Below are 24,200 nucleotides of genomic sequence, written 5' to 3'. Positions count from 1 at the left end.
GACTTGTGCCTGAGTTTACCATGATGGTACTGAAGTAAGTAACTCAGTAAACTAAAATATTATACTGTTGTGTTTGGCATTTAAGTATGTTCCCCCAGACTGATGGATACTTAAGTGTGGATGAAAAGACCAATATGATAGATAAATAACTGTCTTTACAAAAATGTTCTCATTTTAAGACTAATCTTTGATTTGTGGCTGTTTAAAAAAATATGCTATTGTGTGCAAACCTGTCACTCAAGAATCAGTACAAAGTCTGTGTTTTAAAAAACAGTAATATTGGCCAGGCGCAGTGGCTCACGCCTGTAATCCCAGCACTTTGGGAGGCAGAGGCGGGCAGATCACCTGAGGTCAGGAGTTCCAGACCAGCCTGGCCAACATGGTGAAACCCCGTCTCTACTAAAAATACAAAAATGAGCCAGGCATGGTGGCGGGTGCCTGTAGTCCCAGCTACTCGGGAGGCTGAGGCAGGAGAATTGCTTGAACCCAGGAGGCAGAGGTTGCAGTAAGCCGGGATCGCGCCACTGCATGCCAGCCTGGGTGACAGGGTGAGACTCTGTCTCAAAACAACAACAACAACAACAACAAAAAACAGTTATATCATTCCTAATTGCTGTGTGCCACAATGGTCTTTGGTTTTTGTTTTACAGCAATTTATAATTATGTCACGTTGTTTGAAACTTTCAGTCTTCTGTGTTAATTATATACACTTGGAAAAATCTACATTCTTCAAGTGCTCATACCAATGGTTTCTTATATAATTATTTTTCTGTGGAAATTTACGTTGTCTGAAACATAGATCATAATACCAAAATGTATTACCAGGAAAATCTAATCCAATTAACTAGAATTCTAAGTTAACTGAAATTTTTTATATCTTTCACATTTTAAAAGAGAAGAAAATACAAAGAAAACAAGGTATAGTTTGTGCGTGTGTGTTGTGGGGGCAGGGTGTGCATGTGTGGGGCAGGGTCTCGCTTTCTCACCCAGGTGGGAACACAGTGGTGCCATCTTGGCTCACTGAAACCTCTGCTTCCTGGGCTCAAGCCATCCTCCCACCTCAGCCTCCTGAGGAGCTGGGACTACAGGCACGTGTCACCATGCCCAGCTAATTTTTGTATTTTTTCAAAGAGACAGGGTTTTGCCATGTTGCCCAGGCTGGTCTCAAACTCCTGGGCTCAAGTGATCTGCCTGCCTTGGACTCCCAAAGTGCTGGGATTACAGGCGGGAGACATCGTGCCTGGCCTAAGGTACAGTTTTAAAAAAAGTTTTAAAACATGAACAGGGCATGTCCTCATGATAATACAGCCTCATCTTCATAGCCTGGGTCTTTACACTTCTAAGACAGTAAGCAGAATAGTTATTTGTTGTGTTTGCCATAGGACTGCACTTTACCCATATTTGTTTGCAGCTGTTTGATTTTAATGATACAGATTCTGTAATCTAGCATTTAGTTAAAAATCATCCCCCGAATACGAATCTTGCCATTTCTGATTATTGTGTGCCAGGTTAGTCTGTCAGTTCTTAGAGCAAACTATAATTACAGCACACAGCCTTCTCACAGTGTGACCCAGGATAAACACACGCATCAACCTAGAGAACCCAAACCATAGTTTGCTCATTGGCCCTTTCTAAGTTTTTTTTTTTTCTTTTTTTTTTGAGACAGAGTCTCACACTGTCGCCCAGGCTGGACTGCAGTGGTGCCATCTCCACTCACTGCAAGCTCCGCCTCCCAGGTTCACGTTCTCCTGCCTCAGCCTCCCAAGTAGCTGGGACTACAGGGCACCTGCCACGACGCCTCGCTAATTTCTTGTATTTTTAGTAGAGATGAGCCAGGATGGTCTTGATCTCCTGACCTCGTGATCCGCCTGCCTCGGCCTCCCAAAGTGTTGGGATTATAGGCATGAGCCACCGTGCCCGGCCGGCCCTTTCCAAGTTTTAAAGGCATTTACTACCACCACTGGTGTGGGTTTGAATCCTAGTTCTTCCACTTTCTAGCTGACTGATTTTCAACGGAGCTAAATATTCTCTCTGGGTCATAATTTCTTACATGTTTGCAGGCATGAACATGATTTAATATGTGACAAGTGCCTGGGAGTCAATATGTGGTATTCTTTCTTCCTATTCCCCTTGCAAATCTACTTCGTTTTTTTCCTGTGTTTTCTCTAATGTGATATAAGGCTTCCCCTCCCAATCAATATTATCCAAGTTAGAAAACTTGGAGCAATCTTTGATTTGTCCTGCTCCATCACCCCTTCTCCATCAAATGTAATCACTAACCTGCATCAGTCAATTCAGTCCTTAGAAATATCTCTTGAATTTTACTGCTCCTCGATCCCTGCTGCCATTGTTTGAGTCCAGGCATTCATTATCTTTTGCCTCGATTATGGCAATAGCTTATCTCTATGCCTCAAGGCCAGAACTGTCCAAAAGAAATATGTTCTTGAGCCATATACATAATTTAAAATTTTCTAGTAGCCAAAATAAAATCAAAAGAAGCAGGTGGAGTTAATTTTAATGATACATTTTATTTACCCTAATATATCCTACCTGCACATTCTCTACCCAGTAAAATTCAACTTATTCTTCAAGGCACAGTTCAAACCTCACCTTTTCCGAGGCTTCCAGAAAGACATGAATGCCCTAGACTCCAATTGTCTGGCTTCCTAACTAGCAGTTACCAAATTTACTCACCCGTAATCACAAAATCATGTTGCCTGGTTCCACAGTGGCATAGTCATCACTGTCTGCCTTACCTGGGTCCTCACTTCTCCTCATTAATACTTTAGTTTTCTCTTGTTGACGTCCTGTCACATTTCTTAAAGTAGCTAGTCTCAGCTTTTTCTACTCTTCCAATCTAATCACTCATGTATCAAGCTCAAGACATAATTTGGTACACTACTTTTCTTTTCTTCTTTTTCTTTTTTTGAGACACAGTCTTGCTCTGTCGCCCAGGCTGGAGTGCAGTGGCACAATCTTGGCTTGCTGCAACCTCCGCCTCCCGGGTTCAAGCCATTCTCCTGCCTCAGCCTCCTGAGTAGCTGGGATAACAGGCACATGTCACCACGCCCGGCTAATTTTTGTATTTTTAGTAGAGACAGGGTTTCACCACGTTGGCCAGGCTGGTGTAGAACTCCTCACCTCAAGTGATCTGCCTGCCTCGGCCTCCCAAAGTGCTGGGATTACAGGTGTGAGCCACCGCACCTGGCCGAAACCCTACTTTTCTAAGAAGACTTGAGCCGCTGCATTTAAGGAGTCACATTTTCCTACTTGTTTATCTCAGAATTTCCCAACATAGGCCCATAGATTTTGATTATATGTTTTAATTGAGGTATAATTAACATACAGTACAGTACACTGATCTCAAGAGTTCAGTTCGACAAATTTAACAACTGTGTATGCCTGGCTAACAGCCATCCAAAACAAGATAGCATACACTGTCTTCACCCAGAAAGTTCTCTTCTACCCATTTCCAGACAATTCCCTTCCTCTTCCCCAGTACTCCAGGCAACCACTCTCTGACGTCTGTCACCATATAAATGTTTTCTGTGTGTTCTTGGATTTTATGTATTCACGTAACTGGAATCATACAGTATGTACTCTTTTGTGCCCAGCCACTTTTGCTTAACCTAGTGTTTTTGAGATGCATTAATTTTTCTATGTATAGCCGTGCTTTGTTCTTTTTTATTGTTTAATATTATTCCATTGAACGAATACATCACAATCCCTTCTCCTACTGATGGACATTAGAGTTGTTTCCTGTTTTAGGTAATTCTGAATAAGGGTGCTATAAACAGTTTTTCACCTGTGTTTTTATATATTTTGATAAATACCGAAGAGTACAATTACTGGGTCACAAGTGAGTGTTTAACTTTATAGACAACTGCCAAACAATTATCCAAACAGTTTGTACCATACCAAATCCTTATCAGCAAAGTATGAAAGCTCCAATTACTCTACATCCTGCCTGATATTTTATGTTGTTAGTTTCTGTGATTTTAGTCATTCTAATGGGGTTAACTTACTCATACCTTCTTGATCTTCTTAAAGCCACTCCTCGTTAATTCAAAAGAAAAGGCAGCCTTGCTCTTTCTCATTCTGTGTCTCCAACCTTCTTTCAGATACCTCTTTACTAATTATTCCCTCTCTTCTGCAGGTTTTGGTGTTCATCTTCCCTGGATCCTTGCCTTCCAACTCACTGTGTTGAGCTCAAAATGTGTTGAGGGTTCAGTGCAGATCCAAGGTGACTAGTTGCAGAACGCTGTAATAAGCCAGGTGACAGACAATATTGGCTTATATGACTGTGACTGTGGTAAAGGTGAAAAGCAGTACAGCTTGAAGGTAGGTTGGAGGTAGAACTGGCAGGATTTGCTGATGAATTAGGTGCACATGATTCCCATAACTTCATCTACAGTCCTATTATTCTCTTTCCAAAGCTCTATCGCTTACTTCTAAAATTCAAAAGGACAATACTGAACTCATATCTTCCCCTTAACACCAACTTTCCAACTTTACCAGTTTTGATTCAATTCATTCTATGAAGAAATACTTCTGAAGCACTTACTATGTATGTGCCAGGCACTGTTCTAGGCATTTGAGTCACCTCTATGGACAAAACAGAGCCTATCTCTTGTATTTTTTTTTTATTTTTTTTTGGATTACATTCTATTGGGGGGAGACAATTAATAATATAATTACAAAGTAAATTATATGGTAACTTGATAGACAGTAACTGTTTTATAAAAAAAAAAAAGAGTAGGGTGGGAAGTCTCCTGATTGTGTGTAGCAGGGATGAGCTGCAATTTTAAGCAGGAACACTGAGCAAAGAATGAATGGAAGAGATGAGAGAGTTAAGCAGGAAGAAGTTTGCCCAAAGAGTATTCCTGATAAGGGACAGTACAAAGGCCTAGTTAAGACCATGCCAGATATATTCCAGAAACAGGAGGAAGTAGGAGAGGAGGTTCAGAGGTAACAGCAGCCAGGTCATGTAGAATCTGGAAGGCCATTTTAAAGACTACCTTTCACTCTGAGAGATGGGGAGCCAGTGCAAAGTTCTGAGGACCCAGTGACACACTGTAACATTTTTAAAGATTTGCTCTGGCCACCATGTTGAGAACAGGCGTGGGGGGTATGGGATGAGAGGGAAGGTGTCAAGGGTGACAGCAGAAAGACCAGACAGGAAGCCTCTGCAGAAATCCAGGTGAGAGACAATGGTGACTAAGGCGAGTGTGCTGGCAATAAAGAGGACAGGAAATTGTTGACTTCTGAACATACTTTGACGATAGAGACGATGGACTAAAAATCTTGTGTGTTATCCCATCACAAAAAAGGTAAACAAATCTTAAAAAGCAAACTCCACTTTGTACTCTACGATCTACATTTCGATTTCCAGGGCATAGACTGTGTCTCTTTTATTTACCTCTCTATTTAGAAGTTGTTTTTCTTTTTTTCCATTTCCCATTTCACATATCCTTTGCACTATGTAGTTAACACATGCTTCTTACTTTAATTATCTTTAGGAGAAAAAGCTTCATTATAGTAAAGAATATGGACTTCTTTATACACCAATAAATTTGTATATATATCACTATACATACCAATAAATTTCATCTTGAAAATAGTGAAATACTATAGAAAAGAAGAGTGGCCTGGCAAACACTGTTGTGCACCTGCTATGAAGAGATTTCAAAGAAATTCTGACATCTACTACTTGTGAAAACAGCTTTAGATTAAAAACTTGTTAATTGTGGAGGCATGAGGGCATATTCCAAACAGGTGTGCATCTTTGTAAATGCATAATGACATTCCATTGGTGGCCTCAACATAAAGACAGAGCACCCATCCTGCCACCTACAAGAGCTCATGGATAGCTGCTGTTGGCCAAGTTGACACAGTGCGTGAAAGGCTGGAAGAGAGAAACAATAAACACAACACTGGCATAATTCAGTATTGTGATCTATTTGGAAGCAGTCAAAATTTGATTTTCATATTCAGTCATTCTCACGGTGTTTCCTGTGGAGGGCCAAAGTTGCAGGCATTAGTTTAGTTTTGTTTAGTCCCTAGGCTGTGGGTTATGCCAGGTTAAGACTTTATTTCATGTTTACAAAAACAGTCATGAAGCCGACGGTAAGAAGGAAACCCTCAAAATAAATTAAAGCCTTTGATACAGATGTACAACTCATGGCAAATGTCTCTTTGGCAATGGTACCAAATCGCATCACCAACAAGAGGAAATAAGCTCATTTTTCTGAATGTGCTTTTCACTGATGCCAAAGGCCACATGGACATTAAGACACCTTCGACTCAGCAATATTGGTGACAAAAGCAAGCCTGTATGAAGGCCAAGGAAAAGAAGCCCTGCAATGTCTTAGCACCCGTCTGAGTAGCACATAATTGGTAGCAGAGGTTCTTTTCAGAGGCATGATGAAATCAGAGAAAGACACCCTGTCTGACCTTTTATAGAACATTTTAGAAGCAAAACTATCAAATAAGGAATGCTTTCAATAACAATGGTGACAAAGTAAATCAGTCCCCTTTGATCAGAGTGGTGGATCTAGGTAACTGAATCCTCAGCAAGCTATTGAAATACGCAATAATTAAGGGGCCCTTCTAGTTTACTTCAACAGCTGGTCTTAGGTTGAAAAAGAAGACAGAATTCAATCCTACATGCCAATAATTATTTAACAGATGTGGAAATCTCACTGTCCTCCTTCTTAAACAATGTCAAGAAAAATTTTCTTGAAAGCATAATGCTGTAGATGTCTAATCCTGTTATATATGCAAGCAAGAAATGTGTTTTCTGTGTATTTCACTTAATAAAGAGAAATCTGGATACTTAAAAGGGTACTATAAAAAGACACTGTGATTTAAGATAGAAAGTTTGAAAACGTACTGGTAAATGATAATTGGTAGGAGGGATGCTAATTTCAATAATTAAGGTCATTCCTGGAGATACTTGGCTTTATACTTTAAAAAATTCTATGGTTGAATAATCAACATAGAGGCAACACTACATTATATCCTTCGGGAGGACTTGAAGTAGCTGCTTCTGAACCATAATTATAAGAAATCTGACAATAAAAAATTCTTGCTTATTTGTAGTAAATGGGTGTAGATATGACTAAAATTCACATACAATTTAATTGTATCTTCAATCTTTATAGCCAACACACCTATTATCAGAGAAGAACGAACTGATTTATTACCTTCTCAGTTCTTTGGTTCTATTATCTTGGATGTTAGACTAAGTCTAGGAGGCAGGATAAATAAGCAAAAATGGGTGGTAACCAAGACTAAGATTCACCAGGAATAGCTCTCATAATTCAACCCTACTCCATTAAGATGTGTACTTTATAAATTGTGAGACATAGTGTCTTTACTAACTATACGACTGAACATATTAATAAAGGTGTATTGCCTCATTCTGCTGATGGCCAAATAATGTATGGATACTAATGAAAAACAGAACTTTTCACACACTGGGTAAAAACCAAATGGGAACTGTTTCAACAACAGGAGATAAGTAAGACGGCACATACTCATTTAAGATATTTATACTGTAATGTTGTAATGAGCTGTTCAGAAACAACAGACGTAAAAGCTAGGAGGGGGAATAAACTTGTATCTTTAAAAATTACACTGCCATAGAAATATTTGACATTTCTGTGAAGCTAAAAGAAGAGAGAAACAGATGTTAGATCATTGCAGGAGTTACCGCAGATCAACTACCAGATGGAGGACATGTATTGATGCCTTTCTTTACAGATTATAAAACTGGAACCAAAGCAATGCTGTAACAATAGGGCACTTTAGCCATTCATTAACTCAGGAAACAAATATGCCTTCAATATTTACCATGTGTCAAGAACTGTGGTGGTCTCAGGGATATTGGACCAAAAAAAAAAAAAAAAAAAAAAAAAACAAAACAAAACAAACGAAAACACCAAGAAAGGAATTGGGAATGTTCAGTGTGGTGAAGAGAATAATTGAGGTGTAAAGACTTACAGTCTTATATTTGTTGAAAGGTTGTCACTGCCCAGGTATGGTGGTGACAGCCTGTAATCCCAGCACTTTGGGAGGCCAAGGCGGGAGGACTGTTTGAGCCCAGGAGTTCAAGACCAGCGTGGGCAACATAGTGAGACCTCGTCTCTATTTTTTATACAATTTCTTTTTTTTTTTTTTAAAGAAAGGTTCTCACATAAAAGAAAGACTGGATTCATTTTGTGTGGAAGTTAAAGGGAAGCATTCAGTAGAGCCAAAAGAAGGAACTTTCTGATACTTTAAGCTGGCTAAAAATAGAACAAGCTGCCTCAGAAAATAGTGAATCCCTATTCAATGGTTCAAAAAGCCAGGAAAATCTTATGCCAGGGATCCTCTTGAAAAGATTCCTGAGCCAGGCGAGAGGCTGCATTTGAGGCTCTTTCCAACCTAAGGTCTTTATGATGACATGATCCAAGCAATGTTTTGGTAAAATCAAGCGAGGTGAAGAACATACTGGGGCAGGAATGATTGGCAGGAGCGAAGGATCTGGTGGTAGTTGAAACATGAACAATGAAGACCTGCATGGAAGAGATACCTTTAGGAAGAAAAGAATGGACACAAACTATTTCAAAAGAATAATCAATAAAAACTATAACTTTGAAAATGGTTTCTAATCAATAAGGGTTTAGAGATATGTTAGGCATTATTAGGATATTTGTAACAGCTTCTTCCTAGCGTATTCCTTACTCACTGAAAGCACTCATTACATGTTTGCCTCTCATTTTATCTTACTTCTTCCAGATCAAAAGATACTTATAATGTGTAGGAATGACTTCATTTATTCATCTGTTAAAATACAAGATAATAGTAACTGCCCCTGCTACATCATAGTATTGTTATAAGGATCAATTGATATGAAGCTTATAAAAATGATTAACTTTTTGTTTAAAGGGATAATTATTTAATAATATAGAATTACATCAAGTAAAAGTGAAAGTGAATTATATCAAGTAAAAGTGAAAGTTTCCCCTTCCCCTCTCTAAGCCTAAATTCTTTTTTTTTGAGATGGAGTCTTGCTCTGTCACCCAGGCTGGAGTACAGTGGCATGATCTCAGCTCACTGCAACCTCCACCTTCCAGGTTTCTAGTGATTCTCCTGCCTCCTCAGCATCCCAGGTAGCTGGGATTACAGGCATACACCACCATACCTGGCTAATTTTTGTATTTTTGTAGAGACGGGGTTTTGTCTCTACATATGCACGACATGTTGGCCAGGCTGGTCTTGAACTCCTGACCTCAGGTGATCCGCCCGCCTCAACCTCCCTAAGTGCTGGGATTATGGGTGTGAGCCACCATGTCCAGCTCTAAGCCTAACTTTCAAGATAACCCAGTGTACCAGAGTAACATTTTGAAATATTAATCAAGGTTTCCTACCATCACCACCACTGCATTTTCTCCTGTGCCTTTCTCCATATTCTGTGAGTACATGGTGCCTTAGGAAAAAAAAGTTGCTAAAGCAAAAGTAAAGAATAAATAAATTATTGATCTTTAAATTTCAAAAGCTTGGACTTACGCTAGAAACAATGAGGCTGGCAAAGAATTTCTGAGTACTCAGAGGTCACTTTTCCAGCACCTGGCCCCTTGACCCCCACAGTACCTGACTATGATTGCATGATTGAGCAGAAGAGAATTAGATATGGTGTTGTTGTGTTGAGAAGTTCCGCTCCATGTTGCACCCCCCACAAAGTTGGATATAACAACAGAAACAAAAGATGAATCAGAGTGTGGCAAGATCTTGCCCCTTTTCCAGGAGGGTAAAGTAGCATAGGATAGGAGTAAAGGTGGCTGTGCAGGGTTGTTCAGGCAGATAAAACTGAGACAGCCTCAAAGTGGCAGCCTGTTCCAACCCCAACCCCCACTATGCCCAGGGTGTCGTGGTGGGGCAGCCATACATTTTCTTGAGTCAAAAAAGGCACGGAAATGACTAAGAGAAGAACAGAGTTCAGAAAGGGTCTTGTGATGAGTGTGGACACATGAGGCAATAGCGGCTGGAACAACAGAATTATTTCTCACAGTTCTGGAGGGCAGAAGTCCTAAAAAAAATTGTGGTTAGGACTTCCTAAAAAAAAATTGTGGTTAGGACTTCAACATATACATCTGAGAGGACACAATTCAGCATATAGCACTCACCATACTGTGACACTTTCATAATCTTATTCCTAGGATGGCATAAGGAAGTTAATAAGAAACTCTGATTTGACTGTGTCTACTTAATGAGTTTCTACCATTGGTTGGAATAGTGGCTCAAAATTAAAACTTAGTTCACTTAAAAGAATAGATATTTATGTTTCTTATACAGCCTAAGGTTGCCTAGACAATCTTACACTCACATACATTTTGTGAAAATGCAATCAATCTTTACATTAAGTTTGACAAATTGCTTTATCTACTCCACAATAGAACACAGGTATTTTTTTCAAGTTAGGGTGTATATCTGTCTGTCTGTCTATCTATCTATCTATCTGGATATACACAGTATTGTTTATATACATATATGCACAATATGTCTTATATAGTTTGGTGCAAAAGTAACTGCAGTTTTTGCCATTACTTTTAATGGCAAAAACAGCAATTACTTTTTCACCAACATAATATATACTTGTGAAGGTTCATTCTTTTATAACAACTGAATAGTATTATGACACAGCATGAATTCCCTTTTGATGGACATTTAGGTTGCTTTTAATATTCATGTAATACTTAAATAATCCCTTACATAACTATTCTATAGAATTCTATAGGATCCATTCAGAGAAACGAAAAACTGAAATTGTTTATCCCTATAAACAATTCTGACAGGTACTGACAAAAGGTCTTCCCCTTAAAATTTTTTTGTTTTCATCATAAAATATTACATGTTCAGTGCAAACATTCAGAAAAAACAAAACTACAGAAATCTAAAAAAAACTGGGAAAAGAGAAAAACTAAAACTATCCATAATCCATTACCCAGAGAAAATTTGGTTTGTTTCTTTCCTGCTTTTTTCAATATACAAATATCATCAGAATCAAGATTGTACTGCATAGCTCTGCTTTGCTATCTTCCATGTATCACTAACATGAGCATGTTCCTATGCTATTATATATTTGGAGGGATTTTAAAAATTGTAAAGAGCTATTATCAGTTAATTTTTAAAATCATTTTTATTTACATATTATTTATATACTATATTTATAATTTTAAATTTTGAATTCATAAATACAATTTTTAATAAATTTACAGAGCTCTACAAACATCATCCAATCCAATTTTATAAATTTCCATCAATGTTTTGAGTCTTAGTTTGTCTTTTTTTTCCCAATTATTAATTATAATTATTAAATCCTCTTTGGCTTTTAAATTTGCCTATCACTTTTCTTCCCATTTGTAGACAGTAACAGCAAAGGCCAGAATTTAAGACCCGTTGGAAATGTTCCTCAAATTAAACCATGCATTCTTCACGCAGGACCAGTTCTCTGCCCATGAATGGAGAGGAATGGATGTACTGTATCCTACACTACTTCTAAAATACGTACATATGTCAACACTCAGACCTTACACCAAATAGAGACTATCTCTAAAACATTTGTCTTCTCTGAGGAGTTGTATCTTTGCCCATTTACTTCTCAACTGTTCGTTATATTGTTATTTAGTATTTTCTTTTCCCCTTCTCTTTCATTCAAGCGGGATCTGTTCATTTACGATGCTCTACTGCCTTGTTTCCCTGTGGCACCATCAGAACTGCTGCTATAGATATGGTGCTATCCCATGGGAACTGGAGAAGCAGCATGAAACAGATGTGATACTTGTCGGTTTTATTCCTGCTGCTCCTGAGAAGGAAGTCCTTTGTTCAAGAACAGAGCAGGCATGACCACCCACTGACGGCATTAACCAGTAGGAAAGAAAAAGGGAAACTGTGCCTTTGCCTCTCGAAAACTTCTCTTCCCTAGCAGAGTGACTGCATTAGCTTCACTGTTGTTTCTGCTGGCATTACTGGGAAATCACTGTTTGTAGGAGAAGCAGCAGAGGGGGCACTGAGCTCCGGGGAATAACGAAAGTTTTCAAATACTGAATGGCTGAATCACCTTGGGAATGGAATCTACTCTCGAGTTAATGTTAAAGAGGAAATTTGAGAAAAAATTGTAAAACACACATTATTATTCCAATTGGCCTTCATACTTCAGTTTTTTAGTTTTCTTGTCTTTTAATAAATAAAAGTGTATATATGTGGGGGTGTATGTTTGCATTAAACTACTTTTGCAGTTTCAATTCAAGTAACGTATTCCTGTGTACTGCAATGTTGCCAGGATTCAGGGTGTGTGTGTGTGATGTACTGTTGTGGGGATAGTTACTCTTTTTTTAAAAGAAAAAAAAACCTTTTTTTAATTTTTAATTTTTATGGGTACATAACAGGTCTATGTATTTGTGGGGTACATGAGAAGATATTTTGATACAGGGATACAATGTGTAATAATCACATCAGGGTGAATGGGTTATCCATCATCTGAAGCATTTATTCTTTGTGTTATAAACAATCCAATTATATTCAATTATTTTAAAATGAACATTAAATTATTATTGACTACAGTCACTCTGTTATGCAATCAAATACTAGATTTATTCATTCTATTTATTTGTACCCATTAACCATGGGGCTAGTTACTCTCTATAGAATGTATAAGGATTCTTAATTCTCCATTTCTCAAATTAAATTTCAATAAAAGCAAGAGGTGTAAAGAAACTGTGAATGAAGTAAAGCTTAAAATGACCGTGGAATGAAAAAACGTTATAAAAAGAATAGAACAAACCTTGGGCATTAAAAAAATCAATAGAAAATCTCAAAGTTTATTACAGGGTACTTGCATAAGGTAAGCATTTTTCTTCTCAATTCAGGCTATCATGTTGCCATTTTCTGGTTTTGCCATTAGAAAGTAATCTTAGAAAGGCAGGTAAATGTGTTCAGGAGAACAAAAGTTTGAATTCTAAACAGAACAAGGAATCTTTTGATTAGTGGTTACTATTTCATTGTAATTAAACAAAAGTAGTATGATCTGAGTAAGGACCAAAGAATAAGGAACTCCTCATTTCTATGGAAACAACGAAAATTACTCGTTTCAGCAGTGTTAGGGCAATCTTTACATTATACCACATTTGACAAATTTAATTCAAATAATTCTCTCCTGAGCACTGTATTGTTCTCAGGATTAATTAATATCTACAACATAAACTGCTTTTAAAATGTCAGTTAACGTAAGCACTATAAAATATTTTGGTTGGATGGACACAAGGGGGATTGATTTTCCAAAAAAAAAAAAATCCCGAGGAATAAAGAAAAAAGAAAGAAAGAACAAAATAGAAAATGCAAAGAATAATGTGAAAGAATAATTTAACTGGGTTGGAAACTCAGTGGTCACAGCTGACACCCTGGAAAATTACGATGCCAATGGAATTGCATTAAATTCCAAGCCTCATTGGTTATACCTTAAATAACCATAAGGGTGGATCGGCATGGGCATTTGGATTATTCTTTTACATCATAATTTTGGATATGATACTTTTCTCTACTGAAACTATCAATTTTACCCCTTTGGAATTATAACATCTCCAATAAGGAAGCATTAGGCTTTAAAGCTTCTCTGGAAGAAGCATAAAAACTGATTTATATCTAATGACAAATCAGGACAAGGGATCTGAGAGCTGATGCTACAGAAATATAGAATTATTGTTTACATTAGGAGAAATACTTTAATGCGTGCTATTTTGTACTATAATAAGATTAAAACTGTTATCTTTTTTCTTTTGTTGCATCGATGAGATTAACACCAATTGTCTTCACTGAAGAATGACTACAGAGGCCTTTTTATGCATTTATATCCTCAATCTACTTCCTCTTACTCAACTGATATACAGTATCTTTTAAGAAACAACATCTTTCAGCTTTGCCATTTTTATCCTCTTCATCTAGAGTAGTCTGCTGGCAAATCAGCAGCATGTCAGAAATGGGTGAGGAACATGAAGATATACAAGTGTGAATTTCATGAGGCCTGATGCTCCTATCATGCCACGTATTTTTGGCCACTAAAACGCTACAAGTTCTTAGCTTCAACACCCCATGTTGTGCATCTCATCCCACTAGCAATTACAGCTAGAGTCCAGCTGTAAAAACCTGATGGAGATGCTGTGCACATTCAAAGAACCAAAAGCACAATTCATTAGGAGCGCATCACTTGTTTTCCAAGCATTTTCGCTACAGGCATGCACTGGCAGGGCAGGGCCATTCCCATTCTTTCCTCTTGTGCACTCCATCGAAGGGCAAACTACTGCAAAGTAACCCAGAAACTCACGATTACCTCAGATGCCATTTAAACCCTTCCTTCATGCATTCAAGGGAAGGGAAATCGGATTGTAGCCGTAGATGAAAGCAGAAGGTATCGGGCAAGTTCTCTCTCTTTCTAATACTCCAAAGAAACGGAATCAATCAGATCAAGCGGGAAGTAAACTAGGACTGCAACTGAGTAACGGGCAGGTTAGACATTCTGATAGTTCTATATATTTACTCAGAAGGAAATTAGTGTAAACATATATGAATGGTAGAGAGACATCTAGGTAAAAGTGTTTCTGAGGCACATAAAGGGTACCTGAGGGACAGAACCACACCAGAAGTGATTCTGAATCTCAGCTGGGCTGGTGACAGTGCAGCAGCTGGAGGTTGGGGGAGACAGCAGAGATGAGAATCTGTAGGATGCAGAAAGGGAGACTGTGTGGTTTAAACTTCAAATCCAAAATGTTGTACCCTGTGGCTTCTATTTAAGCATCACTAGCTAGAGACTATATGTAGATTCAATCAACAGAGCAAGGGCCAAATTCATCAATAAGAAAGACCATTAGCACATGGATTGACAGGATCTTGCTTAGGGTTCCTTAGAAATGAGGGCTCATCTGTTAGCTCAAATAAGGCCCCTGTCCTTTTTTAAAATGAAACAAGTATTTGAAAATGTTAAGAGCTGAGCCCTGGTTTATTTGAACAAAATGTGAAAAACAAACACAATTGTAGAAATTCAAGTACATCACAGTTTACTTACAGACAATGACGATTCTAATGAAGCTCAGAGTGCTTAGTTCACACAAACGAACGATCTGAGTTGGACAGGAACAATAAATAGGGTCCCAGTTAACAAATGCACTAACCATTAATATCCTTTTGAAAGCTGCAGTTTGCTCTGACCGTATGAACAGGATTGGTTTATAAACAGGTAATAATTAGATACAATGTTGAGTAGAAAAAGTCATTTAATTTTGATTTTACATGAGATTTTATAATTTTGTTTTAAAGTTCTCCAAAAAAAGCTCCTCAAAAAAACAAATACAGAACCTAGGACAATGTTGTAGAAGAAGAAAATGTCTGGTAACCATATTTAGCAACTGGTTTTCAGTACACATTAGATGTAAGATTTTAAAAACTGGTTGCAGGAATGAATGAACTCTTGATTAGATGAATACTGCCTCTAGGGGAACCTAATGTACATCCCTCTTGCCTTCCCTTGCCTGTCTTCTAGGGAATCCACAATGTGTATGCATACTTTACCTAGTTCAGCCTGAGTCAGGCTATTGAGATGTTTTTGTATGCTTTTCTCTGCCTATTCTTTATATAGTAACATGGGGTTGATATGCCAGCACTTCAGTCTACGTAGGAGTGGGTCATCGTCATTTCAGTGTTTGCTTTATAATATAACGTGGGTGCTCTCTTAAGATTTCCCAAATGAATTCAACAAAGTGCTGGCTACAGGGGAGTGGGAAGGGGAAGACGTTGTAAATTGGTCACCTTAAGCTTCACTATGTAAGTAAAACTTATAAGAGATAAGCTACCATTCTCTAAATATAAAGTTTTAAATAATTCTTTAGAAAAGAAAAATTTTATTTTTTAAATAGGACAATTCCTCTTTATGAATTCTCATGACCAAATGATTTCACTAATTACTTTGTTGTATTCAATTTTGGGATAGTTTGCATAGTTGAGTTTGTAATGCAATAAACTATGCCTGAATGGTCTGTTTACTCCACTGCAAGTTACAAGCAAAATGCTTTCTCCTGAAAGGACTTGTCTCTGAAATGCACAAAGTGGCAAAAAGCCAAGGGAAGCTGGTGCTTAAGCAACCAAGACTGAGCAGTGCCTGTGTGCATTTCAATCTCAGCCAACCGAAGTAAATGTTATTGGAGTTTTTGTGCTGTAAAATTGCTGCTTTCATGCCCACTGCATCTGACAACAGGAATCTCTGGTCTACTAGGAAGGTGGGAGGTTGTTGTGCCTTCTAGCCAGATTCCTACATTCCTAAGAAAAGGGCTGGGAAGTGGGGGTAAAACTTCTGTTGTTCCTAATGGGCTAGGGACAATGAGACTCAATTTGGTGGCATATTTGGTCAGAGAAAGAGACTAAACAACAACAAAAGTACTACTACTACTTTTTGCATTAAGCATTAGGACCTGGGAAGTTATTCTTTTAGAGAAACTCTTCAGTGTTTGTAGGAAAAAAAAAGTAATTCCAGAGGCCTCAGGGCCTGGGAAGTTATTCTTTTAGAGAAACTCTTAAGTGTTTGTAGGAAAAAAAAAGTAGTTCCAGAGAGTGGTGGATTAATGACTTAAGTTTTTAATTTTCAGGAAATTTTAAAAAGCATATTTTACAAATCATAAAATCAAGATCAATAAATACATTACTGCATTTTTGAAGGGCAACAATTTAAAACCCATATAAATGTATTTAAGTTAATATGTGCATCCAGTTTTCTTGATGTACTGAGTCTTCCCTGACATGGCATTTATTTGTAAGGCTGTTTAGTTATTAGCACCTTCATTCAGTGCTCACTTACCGAGCACCTACCTGAACCAGGCCAAAATTTCATCTCTAATGTTGTAGTTTTAAATGTATTTTAGGCCCCAAATCAATGTTTAAGCCCAAACCACACAAATTATCTTTTTGTTTAAATATATTGAAAAAATTTTTTAAAGCATCCACTGCTACTTCTAGGCAACTAATTTTTTTTTTCAGAATTATACTAACATAATGTCTACCATATAAGCATAATATTTTAAGTAAGACTTACATAGTATTACAGTTAATGGAGGAGCAAGATTCAAACTATATTTCTTGATTTTAAAAAACCCAAACCTCTATGATAGTTGTCACTGGTTGCAACACACAGTTAAATTTATGCCTGATATAAAATAAAATGTACTGAACAATACAGAATGATTTGGACGCGCTTGCCTCCTTCAGTCATAGACTAATTCTATTAGAATGGTTCTTACGTTAATTATGTCCTTACTTTCCTAAATATACATTTTCAGCCTGCACTCACATGGCCATTAATGCGAGCTAAGTAAGGAACCACGTTCACTGATTTCTTTTTTCGGAAGATGAGGAATATTACTACATCGTATGCTTGAGGCGTGAAAAATAAAGAGACCATAATAGTTCCGCCTCCCTACCCCCTCTTTTCCTTAACCTTTCAAGCTGCTCACTACTCTGGCTTTAGAGAAACGTACATCATGCGAAAGGAAAAAAAAAAAGCTTAAAAGGAAACGGACAGAAGTAGAAATAGAAAATTAAAGCTGCAAAAAGACAAATTAGACACTGCCCCCTCTCTTCCAAGTACTCTTGATTATGGTGACATGGGCTTTGTTTCAGAATTCTTTTGATTATTTTTTTCTCTATGACTTTTAAGTAAATGAGCATTTGAACTGCCACTTAATAATCCTAAAACCTTGGGCAAATTATTTAACCTCTCCATGCTACATATTCTTCATCTGTAAAACAAGGTTAATGATAACAAAGCCTCAAGACTATGAACATTAAATTAAATATCACACACACACATATGCAGACACACATATAAATACACACACACAAATTGCCTGGCACACAGGCTTGCTCAAAGTAGGCACCCAATAAAATTTAGTTTCATTTCCCTCTTTTCCTGACGCATTTACATTACTATCATGTAGAAAACTGTAATTCTTGGTAAAATATGAATTACAAGGATAATGTAGTTCAACTAATTGTTCAATCACACTATAAAACTTGATTTTGGCAAGTCAGTGGTCAGATGGGATGAGGTCAGTTAATTATCACTCGGCAAAAGTTGGAATATTTAAACTGAGCAAGCATGCATTTTTCCTGTATTAGAAGAACAGTACAAATAGAGCTTTGGCATTGCAACTCAGAAATAAAAACACGAAAGAAAAGATTAATCAGATGAAGGATGAAGAAGAGATAAAACTCAGCTGGTCATCAGAAAGCCTTTGTTATATTTAAAATGTTTCTAAGCACGAGGAGAAGAAATTATTATCCCTTTTTAGCTAAGGAATAAATTTTTGTCAGGTTCTATGTATACACTTACACTTGCGTCTGAGATTGGCCACAAGTAATACAGCACAGAAGGTTTTCATGAAGAAAAAAACTGAGATACCTTCCTAAGTATATTACTGAATACTAGATTTCAGTGGCTGTAGAGTAAGGGAACAGACATAAAATTGTTCATTTGGCAGAGAGAAAAGATTGAGTTAAGGGGTCTTGTGCTTTGAGAAAATTTGGCACCTGAAGTGAAAGGGCTTAAAAATCAGAGGCTTTGAAAAGTTAAATCACAACGCAGATGGACTCTAACTCTCCATTTTCTTTGAAGGTTTAGATAGTAACCCAAGTTATCAAGCTGTTGTGGTCTGAAAAAGTGCTGTAAACGCTAACAGCAAGAATGCCTTTCAAGTCTAAATGAGAGGAGGCATTAACTCTTAGTAGACATCGTCCCTAGCAGTATGCAACCGAGCAAAGGAATAAGAAACTCTTTAAAAATAAACTTTAATCATGCTCTTAAGTTCATTTCTAGTAAATGAGTTTCAATTTTCTTTTTTTTTAAATTTTATTATTATTATACTTTAAGTTTTAGGGTACATGTGCACAACGTGCAGGTTTGTTACATATGTATACATGTGCCATGCTGGTGTGCTGCACCCATTAACTTGTCATTTAGCATTAGGTATATCTCCTAATGCTATCCCTCTCCCCTCCCCTCACCCCACAACAGTACCCAGTGTGTGATGTTCCCCTTCCTGTGTCCATGTGTCCTCATTGTTCAATTCCCACCTGTGAGTGAGAACATTTCAATTTTCTAAATGATTTATGAAGACTAGGGAAGCACTGCTGGGCGTGGTGGCTCTTGCCTGTAGTCCCAGCTACTCTGGAGGCTGAGGCAAGAGGAAGACTTCAGCCCATATGCTCAAGGCTGGAGTGTGCATGATCACACCTGTGAATAGCCCTTACACTATGGCCTGGGCAACACAGTGAGACCCTGTCTAAAAAAGTAAAACAAAAAAACTATTTAAAGATTATAAAAGCAAATGAGGATATATTTACAAGAGGGCTGCCCTTGCTGTGACCATTTGCTTTTTACTGATTCAGTATCATGCATGTCCTGGAACCAAGTGTTGGCTCTCTCCCTAGTCAAGCTCTATAATTTTCTGAAAGATGATACAAAAACTTGAATACTCTTTTTCTGTTCATCCCTAAATTCAGTCACAGTTTAACTTGGGGAAACAAAAAATATTTTATGTAACTTAAAATTACCCTTTAAAAATGTCAGGACTACATTCATTATGAGGACCCATATTAAAATAACTCCTGTGTTCTTAGACTCTCAAGTCTAACCTTAATATCTCATTCTATAATTTAATCCACTTTTTCCTTTCCCATCTTTGGCCAATGCTAGAACTAGATGGTCATCATCCATTACATCTTCAAAAATGATTAATGTATCTCCCTTTAGCTTTCTCTCCTTTCTGTTAAATAATTCAATTCTTCTTGAGTTCTTTTCATGAGTCTCATTTTCTAATCCTTTAATTAGCTAGGTGGCTCTCAGAACACTCTTCAAGTTTCAGAATGGTACAGCAAAACTGAATTTGGATAAAGGTTCAACTAATGCAAAATAAAATAGTTTAAGTATCACAGAGTTAGACTGAAAGATCCTGGAGAGTAGGAAACAAAGTCCTGTACATCTTTGCAACATCCGAAACATAAGGAGATGTTCAATAAATGAAGAATTAATGGGTCAACAATCATTAGAACTCCAAACTCACCCACTACTAGAGAGCAAATCAAGAGTTAACTTTTTTCTTTTGTAGAGATGGTGGTGGCGAGGGCATCTACTACGTTGCCCAGGCTGGTCTTGAACTCCTGGCCACAAGTGCCTCAGCCTCCCAAAGTGCCGGGATTACAAGAATGAGGCACCATGCCCAGCAAGTTATTATTTTTAAGTCATCGAACGAGAAAGGAGAAAAAAGCTAACTCTAGAAAAGTTGCTGCCAGGCCCTAAGCTGATGAACAGTCTTGTCACTCCCAAATGTTACATATCATTTAACTTTTTTTTTTTTTTTTTTTTTTTGAGACAGGGTCTTGCTGTGTCGCCCAGGCTGGAGTGCAGTGGTGTCATGATGCAATCACAGCTCACTGCAGCCTCAACCTCCCAGGCGCAAGCAATCCTCCTGCCTCAGCCTCCTGAGTAGCTAGAACTTAACAGGCATGCACTGCCATGCCTGGCTAATTATTTTTTGTAGAGATAGGGGTCTCACTATGCTGCCAAGGGTGGTCTCAAACTCCTGGCCTCAAGCGATCTTCCCAGCCTGGCCTCCTGAAGTGCAGGGATTACAGGTGTGAGCTACCGTGCATGGCCCATTTAACTTTAAATACAGTAAAAGATGCAACTTTAGAATACCACTACACAATTATCAAATTCCACTGTTCTGTATAATGAACAGGGGGTCATATTAAGTCAGATAGAATAGTAATGATGGCTTGGTTGCCTCTTATGAAATTATATTTATAATTTTAATTTTATTCCTATATTATTATCTCTCTCTTTTGTACAATTTATAATAGATTCATTGCACTTTATTCGGGCCTTTTCTAATCATCACAGTTTGAAAAGTTATTTCTTCATGCAAATTCACGTAATTGACCATGTATTTATTTCTTCACATAGTTTATATAGTTATCCTACCACTGCTGCTGTTATATTTCTTTGAAAACTGTTTATTAACATGGACTAACATTAGGTATAGACCTAAAAATCAGAGTCAGAAAACTTTAGCTGAGTGCTCTGGGAAAAAGGGACAATTTCATCATCTTCGTGTTATTATGGACAAGTGAAGGGACAATTATACATATAAAGATTTTTTTTTTTTTTAGATGGAGTCTCACTCTGTCGCCCAGGCTGGAGTCAGTGGAGTGATCTCAGCTCACTGCAACCTTCACCTCCCGGGTTCAAACGATCCTCCTGCCTCAGTCTCCTGAGTAGCTAGGATTACAGCCATGCACCACCATGCCCAGCTAATTTTTGTATTTTTTAGTAGAGATGGTGTTTCACTGTGTTGACCAGGCTGGTCTCAAACTCCTGACCTTAAATGATCCACCCATCTTGGCCTCCGAAGTGCTGGGATTACAGGCGTGAGCCACCACGCCCAGCCAAGGATTTTTCTGTGACAGAAACTAAATCATCTTCTGACTGGCTTACTCCCTAAAGCACTGCTTAGCCCCTTTGGTAGAAGTTGAAAATAACATCTTTCCTTCCCAATCCCAATGCCTCAGGATATGTTTTCATTCAATAAACATTTAGTAACTGCTCTGTGTTAAGCACTATATTAAGTATTGAGGTTAAAAAAAACAGACATTTTCTATTTTAACCTCAAATAGTTCACTTTAAGGGAGCACAGATTTACAGTGATAGAAGATCCTCCACAAATCCCTGGTGTTAGAAGCATTAACAACTTGTCTCTAGTGATGAACACCCAGAAAACCCAAAAAGAAATATTTTAAGCAAGCTTCAGAGGCTAAGAACTAAAGTCGGAATAAGGTTTCACAGAACAAAATTAAGAATGAGTCCACCAGATGTTGAAATTAACATCTGCAAAGGATGCCACCACCTGAGAGAAAGGACATAGATTTATTAGTACAGTTGAGAAAAACAATAGGAGTGACTTCAGGATCTGTGACCCTAGTGTTAAGTCTTAGCAAACAGAGAGACGTACAGTGAACCAATATATGTAATTATTCTGTGGATTACATCTCAACAAATAGGTCTGTAAGCATAGCTACTTTTCATTTATTTTGTGAATCAAAATGTACTCTAATTCTTAAATTCTGTATTTAAATTTGTAAATCAACGTACATACATACATATGACTACAAGAGCTATTTTAGGAATTGCTGTTTTCTGTTCTCAAACCCATGTTAACATTTTATGCTTACTTTTTTTAAATGTAAAATTTCCACATAATTTTATGGTCATCTTGGTTAATGTTTAAAATGTAACTCCATAAAATAACAGACACTGGTTTTGAGCGGAATTTTTATTAGACCTTCAATTATTTTCATATACAAGTAAGACTCCAATACATAATTGTATTGGATTTTGATTTCCCATTACGTATGAAAAAACCAATTGCAATTTCTAAATGAACCCAAAATTTCTTATTTTCTTGCCTAGACATAGTTCTCTATAGTCAGACTAAATTAAAAAGAGAAAAAAAGTCGATTTATAATGAGACTGCAAAACTTCTTCCACAACCCTTATTCTATCTGTCCTTAATGCCCTAACGTTTTTAGCCATACTTGACAGATTACAAGTATCCTATGTTTCTTTGTATTATTAGAAAGGCCAATTCTTCTAAAGAAGAATGCATGATATTTTGAAAGAAAATACTTCTGAAAGGATCTCAAAGGTGGAGAAAATTAAGCAAAGAAAACACTTCAAAAGCAGGCTCCTCAGTGAAAAGTGCTGGGCCCTGGAAGCGTGACTTGAACAATGGGTGGACTGCTTCTGCGGTCCTCAGATGCTGACAAGCCTAACATTTGCCTTCTCTACAAGAACGCACATTCCTAATCCCAAAAACACCAAAAGCTAAGCGCTTAAAGAGTTCTGAAATCCAATAAGATGGGCTGGAAAACTCAAACAACACACTCTTTCCTATCCAGAGGGATTTTTATGCTATTATAGACTTCATCTTAGAGTGGTAATTACTCCACCCAACTTTTAATGGAAAGGAACAAAAAGAAAATGCTTTAGTTTTAAATTTGTGAGTTTCTAAATCGTGAATTTTCCTTTGAACAGTATTAATTCTTTGAAGTGAACTTTTTTGGTCTATAATTACTGTGCTGACATTTTACTTGACTGTAACATCTACCAGCATGCACACGAGCACGCACACATGTACACATCCCAGAATAATACATGGTTCCAGGGAAATTTACATTTTCTGTAGTGTCACTGGACACATTAGAATTATATCTGGGGCCGACTTTAAAATTCTATCTTACCTTAAAAAGGCTACTGCTCACTTAGTTAAGTTATTGCTGGACTGCCAAGTAAGAGAGAAAAAAACCACATCAACTCTGTTTTCCATTTGGTAAAAGTAAATGACAGGTTCTGTAGAAAATATCATAAAGCAATCATAAAAATAAGAGTCTAGTTGCCATGGTAGGGGATGGGGAAGGGTGGGAAGAGGGGATGCATAGCATAAGAATAGAGTAAGAAAAACGGAGAGGGATTTCAGGGAGTGCTGATGCTTCTTTTTTAAAACAAGGTTGGCAATTGAAAGTGACTGCTGTGTTAAGAAAGATCCCAAGACTGTCTTTGCACTCAGTAGGAAACACTGCCATGATCCATTATTAAACTGGTAAGAACAGCCACTACACTTGATCTTAGCCAAAAGGCCAAGAAGTGGTGATCCATTATTGATGTCTGTTGTAAGTACTGGAGGTGGGAGTGTTAACAAATGTCCCACACGTTTGCCACCTCTGGAGTAGAACATCTACATCAGGTGACTAACCAATGAATGCCAGAACCAACAGGCTCACCCGGCCTTGGGGTCATGGAAGTGTTCCTCCCCCAGGTAGAGTTGCAGAGGCAGGGCCTGTGCACTCCTTGCTTTTCAGGCCAAAGCTTTGGAGTTAAGAGTGCGGGTTCTACATATGGACATGCTTCGAGTTCCTAAAACCGTGTGTTTACTGTGAACACTGTGCAGCTGAAGGCAGCTCATATTTTCATAAAGTGAGGAAAAGCTGGGTTTGGATTGGAAAAATTCTGAACATGAGTCACAGGCGGTCTTTTTCTATTCTGATCAGAGATGAGAAGCGAATAT

The 24,200-nt window shown here is 37.7% G+C and overlaps 1 protein-coding gene and 1 pseudogene across 16 annotated transcripts in view; both read right to left on the bottom strand.

Moving 5' to 3' along the window:
* TENM3 (teneurin transmembrane protein 3) overlaps positions 1-24,200 on the bottom strand; it is a 651,439-nt gene that overhangs the window by 230,434 nt on the left and 396,805 nt on the right. The gene's annotated exons all lie outside the window — the stretch shown is intronic.
* LOC129036020 (U2 spliceosomal RNA) lies at positions 23,582-23,784 on the bottom strand (annotated as a pseudogene).

This window comes from Pongo pygmaeus, chromosome 3 (genome assembly GCF_028885625.2).
Source record: "Pongo pygmaeus isolate AG05252 chromosome 3, NHGRI_mPonPyg2-v2.0_pri, whole genome shotgun sequence".
In the NCBI taxonomy this organism is placed as follows: Eukaryota; Metazoa; Chordata; class Mammalia; order Primates; family Hominidae; genus Pongo; species Pongo pygmaeus.
Note: the sequence above shows the minus strand (reverse complement) of the source record. Positions and strands in the feature narration are given on the sequence as shown.